Source organism: Mustelus asterias, chromosome 27 (genome assembly GCF_964213995.1).
Source record: "Mustelus asterias chromosome 27, sMusAst1.hap1.1, whole genome shotgun sequence".
NCBI lineage: Eukaryota > Metazoa > Chordata > Chondrichthyes > Carcharhiniformes > Triakidae > Mustelus > Mustelus asterias.
The window spans coordinates 29,287,113-29,302,551 of NC_135827.1; the positions used below are offsets into that span (position 1 = coordinate 29,287,113).

Here is a 15,439-nt window from a genome sequence, read left to right on the forward strand (position 1 = left end):
GATATAGAGCAGGTCTGGCATCATCTAGGGCAAGAGAAATGAAGTTTAGCTTTTAGTTTAGTTTGACCTTTTGCAATGTTCAAGTGAACCCCAGCGTAAACTGGAGGAGCAGCATCTCATCTTCCGATTGGGCACTTTATCGCCTTCTGGACTGAACATTGAGTTCAACAACTCCAGAGCATGAGCTCACCTCCACTTTCACCCCATTTCCATTTATTTTATTTCATTTCTTCATTTCATCTCATCCATTTTTATTACTTTGTGGTAAACGACTGTTAGCTTACTGCCTGTGTGTGTGTGTGTGTGAGAGACATGCCTGGGCATGCCCCTGCCTGAGACTCCTCCCCCCCCCCCCGTCCAGGGATAAAGGTGACTGCTCCCCACCCCCCTGCCTCAGTCTATAACCAGTTTAGCAGCATGGGTGTGCTCCAAGTCTTTTGCGAATAAAAGCCTTACTTGTTCTTGCATACAAACTAGCCTTTGCTTGATAGTGCATCATACTTTATATTCTTTTTATTTTTCCCACTTCTAAAATCTTGCCTTCCATTTTGTTCTCCAAACCACGCCCCACCTCCAAGGGCCAACTGCACCACAATCCTCAGGTTGTCCTTTGGCAATCTGCACCTTTGTTCTGTCGTTTACACAGTCCGATCTCTTAATGAACGCTATCAGCACCATTCGCAGCCTTTATCAGTACCATTTACTTCCCCTTTGTCTTTTTGTCAATGCCGTTCCTATCAATTACAGCCCACCCCCACCCCCATCCCCTCACCCTCCTGGTATAAATCTTGTCCAATTTTCCCAGTCTTCAGTCTGACAAAGGATCTTCCTGACTCGAAACTTTGGCTCTGTTCTCTCTCCTCAGATGCTGTCAGAACTGCAGAGATTTACTAGCATTTTCTGTTCTGTTTTGATTGCAGCATCCGCAGTATTTTGCTCTCATTTTAGTTGATGGCCTTTCTTCAGAACTCAATTGTTTATCTTGTGTCATCTGTGTTGGCGGCGCGGTGGCACAGTGCTTAGCACTGTTGCCTCGCAGTGCAGGGACCCAGGTTCGATTCCTAGTTTCGGTCACTGCCTGGAAGGAGTCTGCACGTTCTCCCTGTGTCTGCATGGGTTTCCTCCGGGTGCTCCAGTTTCCTCCCACAGTCCAAAAGACGTGCAGGTTAAGTACATTGGCCATGATAAATTTTCCCTCATTGTCATCGCACAGGCACCAGAGTGTGGTGACCGGAGGATTTTCACAGTAGCTTCATTGCAGTGTTAATGTAAGCCTATCTGTGACACTAATAAATAAACTGAAACCTCTGCTCGTAATTTAACCCTTGGAGTCCAGGCAACATTCTGGTAAATCTACATTGCACTCGGTTAAAGGTCAATATATCCTTTCAATTTCTTTTATCAATGGTGTGTTAAAGTTATTTTGGTGCAAGTGTGGGTCACAGCAGATCATGAACACTTGTGAAAAGAGAGACTTCCTTTATAACTGGATAAGTGCATTATGAAGGTGCTGTGTTGAAGACAATAAATGCAGAATCATTGGTTCAAAGGTTAAATGATGTGAGCTTCTGGGGTTGTCAAGCGTGCAACACAGAGCAAGGTATTCTGTCTTAAATGAGGGTCGAAGAACTAAATAATCGGTTGGATGATAAAATGGAGCTCTGGCATTGCGGAATGTTTGTGCAGATGGCTGGCCCACTGATGACATAGAAATATAGAAGCTAGAAGCAGGAGGAGGCCATTTGGCCCTTCGAGCCTGCTCCACCATTCATTTTGATCATGGCTGATCATCAAATTCAAGATCCTGATTTTCCCCCCCTTCCTCCCACATCCCTTGATCCCTTTAGCCCCAAGAGCTATACCTAATTTCTTAGAATCATAGAATCCTACAGTGCAGAAGAAGGCCATTCGGCCCATTGAGTCCGCATCGACCAAAACCCCACCCAGTTACCCTAGCCAGTCTCCCTGACACCAAGGGGCAATTTAGCATGACCAATCCACCTAAACCGCACATCTTTGGATTGTGGGAGTGATGCGCTACTCAAACATGAGGCTTGAAGCTCAGTAAATGAAAGGCTTTTATTTACTGTAACGAAGCTACCAGAACTTATATACACTATCCCAGACTGAAGGGGTCCCGGCCAGAGCAGGGACTCTTATACCTCTCCCAGGAGGCGGAGCCCGACTGGGATGTGCCACAACCCTACAGTACAAAGGTGTAACAACCCCACCCTAACCCCAACAGCAACAATAGCACAACCCAACAGTAACATATGTACATCCTTGTAGTACTGGCCAGCCCCTGGCTCAGTACTATCCAGTGGGAACCAACGATGGTTCACCACAGGGAGGAAACGGAGCACCCGGAGGAAACCCACGCAGACACCGGGAGAATGTGCAAACTCCACACACAGTGTGTGTGACATTATTATACCGCACACATTTCTTCTTGAAATCAGACAATGCTTTGGCCTCAAATGCATGCTGCGGCAGTGAATTCCACGCATTCACCACTCTCTGGGTGAAGAAATTTCTCCTCACCTCAGTCCTAAAAGGTTTACCCCTTATCCTCAAACTATGAGCCCTAGTTCTGGACTCCCCACCATTGGGAACATTCTTTCTGAATCTACCCTGTCTAACCCTGTTAGAATGTCAAGTTTCTATGAGATCCCCCCTCATTCTTCTAAACTCCAGTGAATATAATCCTATATGAAAGGCAAGAGGTTTTCATGCTTTTTGGATGCTCAAGCGTACCTTAAGATTCTTGTGGCTTCTACATTAGAGGTCATTCGAAAGGAGCACATTTAGTGGCCGGGTAAACTTTAAAACCAAATGTTACACGTAATGGAAGATGTTTGCTTTCATCATGCAATTACTAAATGAGTGTTTACCACTGATGAGAGGTAACTGTTTGGCGGATAGTGTTCCAACATTAGATCATCCTGGAGCTTAGAGGGGTTCTCTGGCTTTATATCATTAAGAACAAGCAAACTAGCTTAGTAGCAGAAGGATTTGTTTTGAAAGCTTTGCTGGCTTCCTACAGTCTCCGTGGCTTACTTGCAAAGATGGTAATTAAATCTAATACTTTTAATTCTTGTGGTCTTGGATTGAAATACTGTTAACTGCTTAAAGATGAAGAAAAGCGTTGCAGACTCAACATCAGCTAAAATGTGATTACAAAATGCTGAATATTATGTATTAACCGGAACACATTTCAATGATTTTTATGGTTTTCGTGTGGAACTGGTGCAGATTGTGTTTAGTGACTGATTAATGCATTTGCCATGATTATTTTGAATTAAGCACTGATATTTTTTTCCTGTCTCAATGTCTTCCAACATCTTGTTGAAGTTGTACAAGACATTGGTAAGGCCACACTTGGAATACTGTGTACAGTTCTGGTCACCCTATTACAGAAAGGATATTATTAAACTAGAAAGAGTGCAGAAAAGATGCTACCAGGACTTGATGAGCTGAGTTATAAGGAGAGGCTGGATAGACTGGGACTTTTTTCTCTGGAGCGTAGGAGGCTTGGGCATGATCTTATAGAGGTCTGTAAAATAATGAGGGCCACAGACCAGCTCGATAGTTAATATTTTTTTCCAAAGACAGGGGAGTCTAAAGCTTTAAGGTGAGAGGGGAGAGATACAAAAGGGTCCAAAGGGGCAATTTTTTCTCACACCAGGTGGAACAAGCTGCCAGAGGTAGTAGTAGGAGGTGGGTACAATTCTGTCTTTTAAAAAGCATTTAGACAGTTACATGGGTAAGATGGGTATAGAGGGATATGGGCCAAATGCAGGCAATTGGGACTAGCTTAGTGGGTTGTTTTTTTAAAAAATGAGGCGGCATGGACAAGTTGGGCTGAAGGGCCTGTTTCCATGCGGTAAACCTCTGACTCTCCCTCCCCAACTCAAAGTTAAGAACTTGCCTCTTTGATAAATAGATGGTGATGGATGTTGTCTTGACATTTGGAAGAAATTGAGTTTTGCACTGAAATGCCAATAATGCTTGCATTGAAAACAATTAAGACTAAAGGGGCTAATATGTAGCTCATTGAATCAAAATCCATCAGTTGCCTATCACTATCTGTCAGTCTTCCATAGACTAGATGTGCTAGAATAGTGCACACCCTTGCATTAAGTAGGATATAAAACACATCCATTGCCAGCAGGTTCTCAACTGTCAACTCACCTTTTTACATTGGACCTCACTCTCCTTACACAGCACCAACCCCATTCCAAGATGATTAGATCAAAGCAGTGGTCCTTTAACAAGTATTTCTAATCATTATTATGCCAAGTTTTCAGAATACAGTTTTACTCCTGGACTGATTTTAATAGTTACTAATGTTTACCGTGTTTACTGTGATTTTTCCCTAATTAATGTAGAATTATGTCAACTGTTTTAAGGTTTAAGTTTATTTATTAGTCTCTCAAATCGGCTTACATTAACACTGCAATGAAGTTACTGTGAAATCCCCTGTTCGGCTACACTGAGGGAGAATTTAGCATGGCCAACGCACCTAATCAGCACGTCTTTCGGACTGTGGCAGGAAACCGGAGCACCCGGAGGAAACCCAGCAGACAAGGGGAGAACGTGCAGACTCCGCACAGACAGTGGCCCAAGCTGGGAATTGAACCTGGGTCCATGGCACTGAGTCAGCGGTGCTAACCACTGTGCCACCATGTCGCCCATGTAACCGGCTGTAATAGAAATAGGCTGTTCAGCCCCTGCCAGTTCACACATATATATATTCTCCCATGTGTGCCTCTACCCACCCATCTCCACCTCAGTCCATCAATATATCCTTCCATTCTTTTCTCCCTCTTGTGTTTAACTGGCTTCTCCTTAGATGCTTCTACACTATTTGCCTCAACTATCCCTTGTGGTAGCAAATTCCATCGACTCTTTGGGTAAATCTATTCCCCCATTGGATTTATTAGTGGCTATCTTATATCTGTGAACCCCCAGATGTGGCCTGCACTCCCCCCAAAGTGGAATCATTTCCCTTCATCTACCTTATCTGATTTGAACAACCCCTAGGCCATCGCATTTCTAGAGGGAAGAGTCCCAGTCTCACTGATGGATAAAGCAGACAGGAAAATCACAATTATAAATTTTCATCGTCACTTTGATCCTAAATTGCACATGTAAACCATTTAAGACTAACTCCCAATGGTTCCTTTCTCTTTGGCCCAACTTGTAAGATTAGAAATCAGTGCAACAAGATGGATGCAGCATAAATCAAAAGGATTGGCGGTTAGTTGGCACCTCATCATTTCTCTGGCAAACAATCTCCGTGTTTAGCTCAGAACGAGTTGTGCTGCAAGGTTAATGGGTGGGGAAGTTATCGACTGTTGTGGTAACAGTCTAGCTTTCATAGAATCTCTGAACATCATAAAGTTACCTTGAGGCCGAACTTGATGGCACAGACTGCTTCCAGATGTGAACTTGGTCCACCAAGGCAGTGTGGCTAATACATCAAACTTCTGATTTTAGGATTAAAGCCCCGTAATGACCACCCTCCAATTCCGTCACCCGCCCCAGAAACATATTCTGAAAAGCAGGGTTGAATCAGGTAATGTTAACTTTGCCATGCTGCAGTTTGGTTTGATTTGATTTATTGTTGTCGCATGTATTAGCATACAGTGAAAAGTATTGTTTCTTGCGCGCTATACAGGCAAAACATACCGTTCATAGAGAAGGAAAGGAGAGGGTGCAGAATGTAGTGTTACAGTGATAGCTAGGGTGTAGAAAAAGATCAACTTAATGCGAGGTAGGTCCATTCAAAAGTCTTGGTATGGATTTACTCCATTTCAGGGGACAGCATCAATGTAGGGGAAGCATCTACATTTATTGTGTCGTGCACACTTAGCTGAATAAAAACCCCTTGGAGGAAGAAAATATTCTTTGGGGAATATTGTAATCTTGCAGATAAAAGCCTTAATTGTCAACTAAATGTTGAAGTGATCGAATAAATTATTGGAAGAAATAATAAATGCTTCTGACTTTTTATGTGCATAATGCTGAAGTGAGTTGTTGGATGATGTCATCTGTACCCTCGGCCCTTCAATTCCCTTCAGTACCCTATCAATAGTATGATTGACTGTAGATGAGTTCTGTGGGTTGACAGTAGAGTTGGTCATGTTCCAAACTGGAAAATTGGCCATGCAAGCCATCATGTACACTGAGTTGTACCAGGTTTCACCAGAATTTTTGAAATATGGCGGTGCGGGGCAGGGGGGAGAATGATTCAGTTTCTGCTCGATCAGCAGAATTTGATTTGTTGTTGTCACATGTATTAGTACACAGTGAAAAGTATTGTTTCTTGCAAACTATACAGACAAAGCGTACCGTTCATAGAGAACAAAGAAAATTACTGCACAGGAACAGGCCCTTTGGCCCTCCAAGCCTGCACCAACCATGCTGCCCAACTGAACTAAAACCCCCTACCCTTCCGGGGACCATATCCCTCTATTCCCATCCTCTTCAGACAGAAGGAAAGGAGAGGGTGCAGAATGTAGTGTCACAGTCATAGCGAGGGTGTAGAGAAAGTCTCTTCTACTAATTATATTGAATTGAATGAATTGGAACGGAGCATCCTGTACACAAGAACAACTTGCATTTTATATCTCACCTTTTGCAGAGTAAAACCACCCAAGACCCTTCAAAGTGTGTTAGCAAGCAAAATTTGACAAAGTTACCTGATGAAGAGATGTTAGCACAGGTGACAGCTTGGTCAAAAGGGCATAAGCTTAAAAGAGAGCGATCCGCAGAGAAAATTTGGAGCCTCCATTCAAGGCAACTGAAAGCGTGGCCACCCCATTAGTGGAGTAATTAAAATCAGGGTGACACAAGAGAATGGAATTGTAGAGCTCTGAGGATTGTATGTCTGTAGGAATAAAAAATGGTTCGAGGGCATAGAGAGATTTGAAAACAAACATGAGAATTTTTAAAATTGAGCCAGACATGATAGGTGAATAGGACTGGGTGCAATTTGGAATATGCACAGACGTGTTTTGGACTAGCTGTTGAGGGTGGAGGTTGAGAGATCATCCAGGAGAGCAATGGGATATAGGGTGACACAGTGGTTAGCACTGCTGCCGAACAGTGCCAGGGACCTGGGTTCAATTCCTGGCTTGGGTCACTGTCTGTGTCGAGTCTGCACATTCTCCCCGTGTCTGCATGGGTTTCGTCTGGTGTTCTATTTTCCTTCCACAGTCCGAAAGATGTGTTGGTTAGGTGCATTGGCTGTGCTAAATTCTCCCTCGGTGTACGCAAATAGGCACCGGAGTGTGGCGACTAGAGGATTTTCACAGTAACTTCATTGCAGTGTTAATGCAAGTCTACTTGTGACAATAATACTTAAAATCTAAACTAAGTTTAAGTCCAGGGGTAGCAAAGGCATGGACGAAGGCTTGATGAGCTAAGATGAGGGCAGAGTTGGGCTATGTTATGGACATGACAGTAGATGTCATGGTGATGGTGTGGACTTGTGGTCGGAAGCTCAACTTGTGATCAAATGACCTGGCGGTGAGGATTTGGCTTGGCCACGGCCAGTTGTAACAGAGGGGCCTGGGGCCAGCAGTTAGGAAGCCGAGTTCGTGGCAGTGACCGAAGATGATGGCTTCTGTCTTCCCAATATTTAATTGGAGGAAATGTTGGTGCACCCTGTCCTGGATAAGCACTCTTAACAACTTGGAGAGGGGGTGGTGAAGTATAGCTGCATATCGTCAGTGTAAATGCGCAACATGTTTTCAGATATCCTATTTTGTAGATGAAAAATAGGAAGGAACAAAATGTTAATCCTTGGGGGAACCCCAGAGGTAATACTACAGGAACAAGAGGGAAAGCCATTACAGGTGACTGTCTGGCTATGACTAATCCTCCTAATACATTGAGACTACGGTCTCTAAACTCTACTTTGTCTTGATCAGTCTTGCCTTTTTTGTTGGATTGTGATATACTGAAATATTAATTTGACATTTATCTTTGTACTGGTGCTGGGCAGGATAAGTCCATTAACGCCTAGTGTGAGGGCAACATGCTCAAAGAAGAAATGCATGATGATGGAACTGTTCTGTAGTTTCCTCTTTGGGATCGGTTGTCTCTGGCGGTGTTAATATGCCAATGAAGTATATCCTGGCGAATCTCCACTGGATGGTTTATTTCCTCGCCGCACTGATGAAATTCTGTCTGCAGTCGGGGCAAGCTGAACGGTTTTAATGTATTTTCTCTGCTGTACTACTCAATCTCTCCGCAGGTTTGCAGACTGTTAGAGTGGCTAGGGACAGACTTTGCTCAGTGCCCCACACATATTTCAGCTCTAAATCACGTTGGCTCTTGTGGCTTCTGCTCACATTTATTTCGAAAAAGCCCACTGATGCTTAAAATGAGAAGTGCCAAGAGTACTACTTGCAGTTACCTAATCCTGCTCTCGAGGAAGCTGCTTCAGGCTTTGATGTAGAAAATTGCAGAAAATGCCCTGTTGTCTTCTGGCTTGTAATTCTTAGCTGCTACCATTCAGATCCCTGGATTAAAAAGGGGGGGGAAAAAAATCTTCTCTATGCCCGGCAAGAGAAATTAGATTCACGTTAATACATAGCACTTATAAATGCGGCAAAGTGACAGCTTCTTTTGTCAGGTTCAGGGGTTTTCGTGAGCTCTGCATAAGCCAGCGAAACATCAAAGGTCAACGTGGATAACTTCTGGCCTGCGCTACTTGCCTGCGTGATGAGCTAATCCGAGAATGTGGGAGTGTATTTATTTGCATTTCAGAGATGCACTGGAAGCAAAGTTGAAGTTAAAACCATGACATGTCCCAGTGGGATGTCTGAAAAGGCATTTTTAACATTAGTTTTTTGTTAGTGTCACAAGTAGGCTTACATTAACACTGCAATGAAGTATATGTCTCTAAAGCGTGCAAGAAACAATACTTTTCACTGTAATCATAGAAACCCTACAGTACAGAAAGAGACCATTCGGCCCATCGAGTCTGCACCGACAACAATCCCACCCAGGCCCTACCCCCATATCCCTAAATATTTTACCCACTAATCCCTCTAACCTACGCATCGCAGGGCACCAAGGGGCAATTTAAGCATGGCCAATCAACCTAACCCACACATCTTTGGACTGTGGGAGGAAACCGGAGCACCTGGAGGAAACCCACGCAGACACGAGGAGAATGTGCAAACTCCACACAGACAGTGACCGAAGCCGGGAATCGAACCCAGGTCCCTGGAGCTGTGAAGCCGCAGTGCTAACCACTGTGCTACCGTGCCGCCCAACGTATGTTAATACATGTGACAATAAATCAAATCAATGCAGTTACTGTGAAAATCCCCTAGTCGCCACACCCCGGCACCTGTTCGGGTACGCTGAGTGAGAATTTAGCATGGCCAATGCACCTAACCAGAACGTCTTTTGGAAGGAGCACCCGGAGGAAACCCACGCAGACACGGGGAGAATGTGCCAACTCCGCACAGGCAGTGACCCAAGCCAGGAATCGAACCCAGGTCCCTGGTGCTGTGAGGCAGCAGTGCAAACCACTGTGCCGCCATGATGAAAGAGTTGTAGCTTAGACATTCTCCACTGTAATTAAGTAGAGGATACGTTTAGCTGAGAAAATGATGGATGACATCTGTTTCATTTTAAATTGATCTGACTCCCACGATGTTGAAACATTGGACTCTGCGGGGTTTTAATTTCCAGATTGAACACTTGACACAATAATAGCATTTATTTGTTTCGGCTTCCAATGGTGCTACCTGTCTCCTGTTTTTAAGTGCTCCAGGGATTTTTGTCTTGTTTTTAAAAAAACAAATCCTACTCTAAATTGCGATGGAATCGATCGAGTTTGTTTGCAAGGCTTCAATTCCTGCGATGAAAATTTGGCCAACAGGCTCATTAATTTTTAACGGGCCCTGCTCAGAATTGGGCCTGGTTTCAAAGATTACAGGAGTGGTGACGAGAATCCTGCCATCGTGGAATTCTTATGCAAATCAGTCTTTATTTTACAGACTAAGAACTGTGACCCCTTTGTGGTGTGTCTGGTTAATCCATTGTAGCCTTTATCCGATTAAAAGAGGTGCATATTTACTGTAGGTGGAAGTTCTTTAATCTTTGGAATCATGTCTTTTGTGGGCTCAAATAATGTAGGTGATTCAGTTCAATGCCAAAAGGTTCTTTTTGGTCACATGGGATGAGACAAGGCCACTCTGTCTCCAGGAAGAACTGCAGTGAAGGCAGGACTATGGTTCATTTAAACATGTTATTTTTTTAACATCGTAATTGTGGAGCTGTTGGCGACAGTTACTGATGTTGGGAGGGCTTGGACCTCGCTCTATATTTTTACAAAATGCATGTATCATCATGGCCCATAACGTTTGCCACTCTTGTGAAACCAGAACGTAGATTTGTTTCAAATGTTCCGTAGTCAGTTACACATCCGGACCCCGGGCCTGAAGCCACCACTAAATTCAATCTCGAGTCTAGTCCTGGAACCCTTCTTAACCTCTCGGAATTTGGAATAGCTCAGACTTCATTCTCTATTCAGTTGTATCAGGTATTGTTGCTTTGCAGCAAATGAAAAAGATAATTGTCTTTTAAAAACAAATTTTGATTAACAGTTCTCTTTTTTGGAGACGGGCTCTGTGTAAAATAAAAATGTGCGTATCTGAAAAAATTGGTGCAAAGCTTTGAAGAGATGAGCCAAGGTAGAAGTTGGCGTATAAAATACATGTTTAATAGATGGTATCTGCTTTGTATTGTGTTGAATGAACCAGTCATATTAAAATGCAGCTGCTGGTACAGATAGTAAAATGAGAAAGAGGCTTCTTTGTGGGTCGCAGAACAGATTTTTGTGACCATGGATTTCATCATCTTTTACCTGCTCTGTTGATTAATGTTGCAAGTTGAATTGAGCTCACTGCTGTTGGTGCATGTGACTCTAACTTGGCATTGAAGAAGCGTTTGTATATTTGTCTTTTGAGTTCCATTCCTCACTCCAAGGTGCTGACTCGCACTGGAGTACAGTTCCGTAGGTATTCCCAGCCTTCTAGGTATCTTAATAGAACAGTACAGCACAGAACAGGCCCTTCGGCCCACGATGTTGTGCCGAGCTTTATCTGAAACCAAGATCAAGCTATCCCACTCCCTATCATCCTGGTGTGCTCCATGTGCCTATCCAATAGCCGCTTAAATGTTCCTAAAGTGTCTGACTCCACTGCCCAGCTAAATATTATTTTTGTTGTTGTGCAAAGCACTGGTTTGGCCTCGACTGGAATATCAACTCTAATTCTGGGCAGTGTCCTTCGATTAGGGATGTTGAAGGCTTTGCAGAAAGGATTTACGGGGTATGGCTCCAGAGGTGATGGACTTGTGGTTGGGCTGGAGAAGCTGGGGGGGTGTTCTGCTCAGGGCTGAGAAGGTTGAGAGGAGATTTGTTACAGGTGAACAGAATCGTGAGAGGCTGAAACAGAGCGAGTGAAGCTCCTTCCCATTGGTGGAAGGAATTGAGAACCAGAGAAACAGGATTAAGGTGATTGGTAAAAGAACCAATAGTGCCTTCAGGAAGCATTGTTTTACACAGCAAATGTCTGGGATCTGGAATGCACCACCTAAGAATGTGGTGGATGGAGATGTATTCTAAAAGCAAAAAAATGTTCTGCCATTTACACATTCTAATCTCTTAATAGCACCATTCCTAGCCTCCATCACAATTTACATTCCATTCGTCTTTTCTTCTGTGCCATCCCTATCAATTACAACCCCCTCGCCCTCACAGTATCAATCTTGTCCTATTTTTCTTGTCTTTAGCTCTGATGAAGGCTCGAAGCATTGACTCTATTCTCTCTCCACAGATGCTGTCAGCCCTGCTGAGATTTTCCAGCATTTTCTATTTTTGCACAGGAGATGTGGCTTTCAAAAGGGAATTAGATAAGCTTTTGAAGAGGGAGAAATGGCAGGAGTGTGGAATGAAGTGAGATACTCTTGCAGAAGACCAGCAAATTTGCAATGAGCCAATAGCCTCCTTCGATGCTGTGACCATTCGTATGAGGTTTCAGAGGCGTGCAATCATGTTTGTGTCCTTGTCCAGCTTCCACATGCGCCTCACTGAGTGGACTGGAAAACAGGTTATTTGCTAAACACTGCTTGGCATCAAGGGCATTTGTCAATTAAGCCTTTGCTATTGTTCAGCCCGGGGTTAGTTAAGTTAATACAGACCAGGAAACATCAGATTTTGATTTGATTTATTATTGTCACATGTATTGGGATACAGTGAAAAGTATTGTTTCTTGCGCGCTATACAAAGCATACCATTCATAGAGAAGGAAAGGAGAGCGTGCAGAATGTAGTGTTACAGTCATAGCTAGGGGTGTAGGAAAAGATCAACTTAGTGTGAGGTAGGTCCATTTAAAAGTCTGATGGCAGCAGGGAAGAAGCTGTTCTTGAGTCGGTTGGTACGTGACCTCAGACTTTTGTATCTTTTTCCCGATGGAAGAGAGTATGTCCAGGGTGTATGGGGTCCTTAATTATGCTGGCTGCTTTGCCGAGGCAGCGGGAAGTGTAGACAGAGTCAATGGATGGGAGGCTGGTTTGTGTGATGGATTGGGCTACATTCACGACCTTTTGTAGTTTCTTGCGGTCTTGGTCACAGCAGGAGCCATACCAAGCTGTGATACAAGCAGAAAGAATGCTTCCTGTGCTGCATGTGTAAAAGTTGGTGAGAATCTTGGCTGACATGCCAAATTTCCTTAGTCCATGCAATCTGCATGGATCAGGGGTCAGATAGTGGGCAGTAATTTTTGTGTGCATTCTTCTGATTGCCAGTTTTAACTATGCAAACCTGGGATAATTGCGTAACTGACGATGTGCATGGTTTCTGCCAATTGCCTGCCAACGTTGCTGCAGGATATGAGAAAAGTACCAGTGAGATTCTCCTCAAAGGAGAAGGCATTAGAGATGCCCCTCTTTGATTTTTTTTTTTTGCTTCAATAATTTCTATTGCTGCATGAGTATAACCTCCTTATTTTACTGTTCATCATCTGAAGCGACGGTGACCCATCATCCGGGGTGTTTGGTAGGGTTCCGGTGGATGCCTAGATGCCTGCCCAGGCCAATCTGTCCCTGAGCATTCTGCTGCAATGAGCAGATGGAGTTTTTGCTTCTTGGGCAGGCGCATGGAACCTTTGTCTTCAGCTTCAAGTCTCTTGGGTCATTCATATAGGCCCGACCACCATAAAAATAAAATGTAAACCACGCATGTGTGGCTTTTTCCCAGTCGGCACATGCTTGGGAGGCCCAAAGTTTATATCAGGCCAATCACAGAGTTGAAGAAAAAGGTTAGTTTCAGTTTAATTGCATGAATTTGGAATCATAGAATCCCTACGGTGCAGGAGGCCATTTGGTCCATCGAGTCTGCACTGACTCTCTGACTGAGCATCTTACCCAGGCGCACCCTCCGCCTTATCCCCGTAACCACATGTATTTACGCCATTAATCCCCCTAACCTGCACATCTTGGGACACTAAGGGGCAATTGAGCATGGCCAATCCACCTAACCTGCACGTCTTTGGACTGTGGGAGGAAAGCGGAGCACCCGGAGGAAACCCACGCAGACACGGGGAGAACGTGCAAACTGCACACACAGTCATGCAAGGCTGGAATTGAACCCGGGTCCCTGGCGTTGTGAGGCAGCAGTGCTAACCACTGTGCCACCGTGCTGTCCCATCGCGGCCCACTTAGGGAGTCTTCACAGCACTGTTGGGACTCTCTGATCTAAAGGACCATAATGGCAATCTTGCCTTTCCCAAGCCTCAGCTGGTCTGGGAAATTGGGAAGAACCCACAGATAGTAATGAAATAAACTGGTTAATCAGTTTTTGGCTTCCTGTTTGTCCGAGCAAAAACGTCCTTCATCAGGATAACGCCCTGCTCCTCGTTCAGCACTCAACTGGATTAATGCCACAATTGGAAAATAATTGCCCTGGATTCCACAAACATTTGGTTTATACTTGGCAGTGCTGCCCATGGAGCCAAGTTGAAACTCGATGGCATTGATGTGGTTTAAACTGGAGATTTAATTGAGATTATAAGCTTAATACAATAAGCTGTTAAAGTCCAGCAATGGATGTGGCTGTCTGAACTCAGTTTTTGAACAAGTTATTGAACGAGCATCGAGTCCTAAATGGTGAATCCACATGAAGAGTGGAATTAATTTATAATACCTTAATATCTATTTCCACTTTAGGTACTTTGTTTCCGTCGTTGACTGAGGTGCCCTCTAACTTCAGCTTTACTGCTGGAGGCATTACCCTTATAGAGGCTTTAAGTACTAAATGTTTCACTTTAATGCAACTAAATAATTTATTTCGTGACACTATGCATTTCATTAGACTAGCTCTGAGGTGACAGAAAATCTGAAGAGGATTCCTTCCCATGTTGCACTGTTAAACCATTGACCGTTATCTCTTAAATTTGCAGAATCCAAAAGGATATTTGTGTGCATGTCCTCCCATGAGTTCTGAATACAGGATCCGCAACTGCAAGGCAGAGCTATTTGCTTGTCTTCATGGAGTTTTCTAACACCGCTTTGCAGTGGGGAGTTAGAGAATTATGACCATGGTGTCATTGGCAAGTTCCAACACAGTTTCCCAGATGGTTCTACATGAAGCCAATTTCCCTTTAATACAAAGCCGTTTACCTGACCTTCTCTTTGGCTTTGTCTCATTGCCAGTGACTTACATCCACTGCTCATCTGATGCTCGTTTTCAGCTGGGAGTACAGTCCAATGGGCGGCACAGTGGTGAGCACTGCTGCCTCACAGCGCCAGGGACACACATTCAATTCCGGCCTCAGGTGATTGTCTGCGTGGAGTTTGCACATTCTCCCCGTGTCTGCGTGGGTTTCCTCCCACAGTCCGAAAGACGTGCAGGGTAGGTTGATAATTTATTTCCTGACACTATGCATTTCATGCTATTTGCTTGTCTTCATGGAGTTTTCTAACACTGCTTTGCAGTGGTTGGGAGGTTGATAAATTGCCCCTTAGTGTCAGGGGGATTAGTAGGGTAAATATGAGGGGTTATGGGAAAAGGGCCTGGGTGGGATTGTGGTCGGTGCAAACTCGATGGGCCAAATGGCCTCCTTCTGCACTGTATGATTCTATGACTTCTATGAATTCGAGCAAGGCATTATCTTTTGTAGTGGGGGAATCATAGCTCACCATCTGCTGATGTGGGGGGGCCAGTGTGCTTCAACTTTCCCAAGATAGCGCTTTTCTCTGTCTATCTGAAAACGTAATCCTTAAAATTTCCACATTCCAATGTGGAGACTTACCAACTGCTTTGACCAACGTGTAGACAGTTCCCAGTGCTTGAAGCTAATCTAGTCAGAAAGGATGTTGCCAGCGATTGAGTCATTGATATTTCAGTCTTGGC

At 44.1% G+C, this 15,439-nt stretch overlaps 1 protein-coding gene across 6 annotated transcripts in view; it reads left to right on the forward strand.

Moving 5' to 3' along the window:
* The window catches only part of cadm1a (cell adhesion molecule 1a), a 455,101-nt gene that overhangs the window by 183,444 nt on the left and 256,218 nt on the right, over window positions 1-15,439 (forward strand). The gene's annotated exons all lie outside the window — the stretch shown is intronic.